The sequence below is a fragment of the Suncus etruscus genome, chromosome 14 (assembly GCF_024139225.1).
Source record: "Suncus etruscus isolate mSunEtr1 chromosome 14, mSunEtr1.pri.cur, whole genome shotgun sequence".
NCBI lineage: Eukaryota > Metazoa > Chordata > Mammalia > Eulipotyphla > Soricidae > Suncus > Suncus etruscus.
The window spans coordinates 95,364,034-95,368,880 of record NC_064861.1 but is presented as its reverse complement, the minus strand read 5'-3'; positions in this window follow the sequence as shown (position 1 = coordinate 95,368,880).

The following is a 4,847-nucleotide window of genomic DNA, read 5'->3' as shown; positions in this document are numbered from 1 at the left end:
GCCCTGAATAGTTTTCTTGAACCCATACACTAAAAAAATTGGAGTAAGTTAGAAGGGATAGGAATTTCTGAGCTTTAGGAGATCAAAAGTAGCAAAGGCTTTCCACACATTTTTTTGTTGTTGTTGTTCTGTTATTAGTTTTTGGGTCACACCCAGCGATGCTCAGAAACAACTTTTGACTCTGCACTGAAGGATCACTCCTAGCTCTCTCTGCTCAGGGGGACCAGGTAATATGGCAAGCATCAAATCCAGGTTGAAAGCATGCCGGGCAGGGGGCAGGTAAGTGGACTATCTCCTTTGAAATGAAAAAGAAGAAAAGAGGGGCCAGAGTGATAGCACAGCAGGGAAGGGCACTGGCCTTGCACTGGAGGACCCAGGTTCATTCAATCCTTGGCACTTCATATGATCCCCTGAGCACTGCCAGGAGTGATTCCTGAGCACAGAGCCAGGAGTAATCCCTGAGTGCCTCTGGGTGTGGCAAGAAGGTGGTGGTAGTGGAGGAGGAAGAGGAAGAAGAGGAGGAGGAGAAGGAACCAGAGTGATAGATAGTTCTGGCGAGGGCACTTGCCTTGCCCATGGCCGGCCCTGGTTCGATCCCGGTATCCCATAGGGTCCTGAGTTCCACCAGGAGTGACCCCTGAGCTCAGAGCCACAGTAAGGCTTGAGCACTTGAGGGTGGCCCCCCAAAATCAAAGAAAAAGAAAAAGCAGCTAACCAAGCGCATATCACCAAGGGACCCTGCCAGCCGGCAAAACAGCACCAATAGATCAGTCAGACGCCAGGTTGCACTAGTCAATCTGGGTTCGCTTCGCTCTGAGCAGATGGATGGGCAAAGCCTTCTGGGTCTGTGGTCCAGCAGCATCTGGGGGTCCTTTAGTCTCGAAAATGAAGCTAAAATATATTTGCAGAGTACCCCTCCAAATCTCAAGCATGACCTCCAGAAATTCCCAAAATGAGGGGACAGGATGATTCAGAACATTTCCCTCAGGGAGTCTGAGTTTGCTGAATCCAAATTCTTGCCTCTAACCACCACACTCCTTGCCACAGCTTCGCTCCAGGCTCTGAGGGATTTGGAGTTTCTCTGTTTATTTGGAAGTTATTTATTTTATTTTTCGCTCCCCCACCCACCCATGGGAACCCAAGTCCCAGTGAGGAAAAAAAAATTCTGACTCAAGGTTACAGGATGAGTTTGCATCCAGTAGCTGGGAGGGACACGCAGCGAAAATCAGCATCACATTCTGTTTGGCATGTGGCCATCGGGGTGACCTTGTGGCTCAGAGCCTCAGTTTCTCCCGCTAGAAAATGGGGTTCAGGGGATGGAGCTATAGCCAGCACAGCAGGGAGGGCATTTGCACTGCATGCGGCTACTCCATATTCCATCCCCAGCATCCCATGTGATTCCTGGAGCACTGCCAGCAATGACCCCTTTGTGCAGAGCCAAGAGTGACCCCTGAGGGCCTGGAGAGATAGCACAATGGCGTTTGCCTTGCAAGCAGCCGACCCAGGACCAAAGGTGGTTGGTTCGAATCCCGGTGTCCCATAGGGTCCCCCGTGCCTGCCAGGAGCTATTTCTGAGCAGACAGCCAGGAGTGACCCCTGAGCACCGCCAGGTGGGCACAAAAACCAAAACCAAATGATGGGGTTCATTAAGAATGAGTTATATGGGCCCGGAGAGCTAGCACAGCGGCATTTGCCTTGCAAGCAGCTGATCCAGGACCAAAGGTGGTTGGTTTGAATCCCGGTGTCCCATATGGTCCCCCGTGCCTGCCAGGAGCTATTTCTGAGCAGACAGCCAGGAGTAACCCCTGAGCACTGCCGGGTGTGGCCCAAAAACCAAAAAAAACAAAAAAAAAAAAACAAACAAAAAAAAAAACAAAAAAAAAAGAATGAGTTATGGAGCTGGAGAGATAGCACAGCGGTAGGGCGTTTGCCTTGCACGTGGCCAACCCTGGAGGGACCCAGTTTGATCCCCAGTATCCCAGATGGTCTCCCGAGCCTGCCAGGAGCGATTTCTGAGCATGGAGACAGGAGTAACCCCTGTGTGCCACTGGGTGTGACCCCCCAAAAAAAGTTATGATGATCCTACGGGGGAAAAAAGCCTTCAGCTGAGTATCTGACATCTCATGCTAATTTGATCCAAAGTAGTCCTGGGACAGATTAATTGTGGGGGCCAGAGCCAGAGGGGGCATTTGCCTTGCATGCAGCTGACCCGTGTTCAATCCCTGCAGCCCATAAGGTCCCTCCCCTTAGCCTGCCAGGAGTGGGAGTAATTCAAGAGCACAGAGCCAGGAGTAACCTCTGAGCACTAGCAGGTGTGGCCTCTCCCACCAAAAAGCAAAAGCAAAAACAAAAACAACCCTGAGAACCTTAAACTCGGTCTCCAGGACTGAGAGAAAGTTGAAAGGAGGTGGTAAGGGGAGGAGAAAGCTCTCAAGGCTGCTGGTAAGGTCAGGAGAGTTGGGACATTGGTGATGGAAATGTTGCACTGGTGATGGGTGGTGTTCTTTACATGACTGAAACCCAAACATAATCATGTATGTAATAAAGTTGTTTAAATAAATAAATAAAAAAGGGCCCGGAGAGATAGCCTTGCAAGCAGCCGATCCAGGACCAAAGGTGGTTGGTTCGAGTCCCGGTGTCCCTTATGGTCCCCGGTGCCTGCCAGGAGCTGTTTCTGAGCAGACAGCCAGGAGTAACCCCTGAGCACCGCCAGGTGTGGCCCAAAAACCAAATAAATAAATAAATAAAAGAGTCGCTCTCTAAGGATCCTGCTGGGGACATTTGCCTCCGGCTGGCTGAACCCCGATGGTCTTGACTGGAGCCGAGTCCAGCGAGGAGGGGCTGGAGGTCAGGCCTGGCCTGGCCTACGCAGACTGGATCCCTGCTTTGGGTCCCAGGAGCTGGCCCAGGGTCCCTGAGTGCAGGGTACTGGCCCTGGGAACTTCTGGGTGTGACCCCAAACAGTGACACACAGAGACAGAGACACAGACACAGATACACATGAATACACAGAGACACACAGACACACACTCAGATACACAGAGACACGGAGATACGGATACACAGAAACACACAGAGACAGACACACGAGACACATACAGACACAGTCCTAGAGTGAAGCCAAGACCAGCCTAACCCTTTTGGGGTCCGGTCCCCGCCTGGGCCTTCCTTCCATTCATTCATTCATTCATTCCCATCCCGGGGGGGGGGTCGGGTTTTGGGGGGCCAGGCGGAGGCAGCCGTGTTTGAAATAAAGTTTATTGAAGTGTCTGTCGGTATTTACATATGATACACGGTAGATAACAGAGCCAGGCCCCCCCCGCACCCCCCCGCCCAGGCCCCCCAGCTTCGTTAAAAATCGCGGTGAAGACGTTAGCTGCGGCTCCCCACCCCCGCCCGCCCGATGCGCACAAAAAGCCCCCAGCCCGGCCCCCCGCCCGCCCCCCGCCCGGGCCCCTGGTTCCGTGTACTCTGTGCTGCGGTGCCCGCGCCCCCAACAAAGGGGGTGCAGGCGAGTTTTTGGGGGGACCCCCACTCCCACCTCCCCATCTGCCCAAGGGGGCGCCGACCCTCGGGGAGAGGCCTGAATGGGGGGTCTGGTGGGGAGGGGAGGGGGCTTTGATATGGGAGGGGGTACCCCAAAATGGAAGACTTGGAGTTGGGGGGTCGGTGATGCCCCAGGCCTCTCCTCCCCCTTGGGGCGCCCGGGGAGGGGCGGGCACGGCTGTGCCTGAGGCCGGGGGTGGGCGCGGGCTGGGGGTCCCCGAGTTGGGGGTCCCCGGGTGGGCGAGGAGGGAGGCAGAGCACAAGCCTAGATCGACGGCGCTTCCCGGCCGCCCTTCAGGATTGTGCCTGCTTGCACCCGAAGTTGGGGGGACCAAGGGCAGGGAGGGAGGAAGCCGGGGTGCGGCGGAGAGAGCACGGCCCGCATTCCCGTCGTCGGCTGCGGGGACCCGCCCTTCCCGCGGCCCGCACCCCAGCAGGAGGCGAGCGGGACTCCCGGGCGTGGGCGCGGGAAAGAGGCGCGCGGGGAGAGGCGGGGCTTACTGAGGTCAGAGGCCAATGAGGTGGCGGTGCGAGGGGGACTGGGCGGAGCCCTGAGGTTAGGAGCCAATGAGACGGCGATGCGGGGGAAAGGGGCGGAGCCGTCGAGGCCGGAAGCCAATGGAAGGGCGGTGCGGGAATGGGCGGGGCTTCCCGGCAGAGGAAGGAGTCGGCGGTGTCGGAGGCCAATGAGACGCCCCAACTGAGAGCGATGGGCGGGGTGATAGAAGCCGGAAGCTACTGAAATGGTGCTGCTGGGGGTAAAGAGCGGGGCCTCCGGATGGGGGCGGAGCCACTGAGATTAGAGGCCAATGAGATGGCGAAGCGGAGGTCGGGGGCGGAGCCGCTGAGGTCAGAGGCCAATGAGACGGGGACGCGGGGGAAAGGGCGTGGCCTCCGGGTGTGGGCGGAGCCACCGAGGTCAGAAGCCAATGAAATGGCGAAGCGGGGTCTGGGGGCGGAGCCGCTGAGGTCAGGGGCCAATGAGACGGCGGTGTGGAGGGCGAGAGGGAACTATATAGAGGTCAGAGGCCACTAGGACGGCGATAGGGGCGAAGGGGCGGGGCCTCCGGGTGTGGGCGGAGCCTGCCTCTGAGGTCAGAGGCCAATGAAATGGCGAGGCGGAGGGAATAGGCGGGGCCACAGAGGTCGGAGGCCAATGAGATGAGGGTGTGGAGGCCGGGGGCGGAGCCGCCGAGGTCAGAGGCTACTGAGAGGGGACGCGGGACAGGGCGGGGCTGCGGTGTGATGGGCGGAGCCTCCGCTACCCGCGGCCAATGAGACGTCAGGGCGGAAATTGGGGG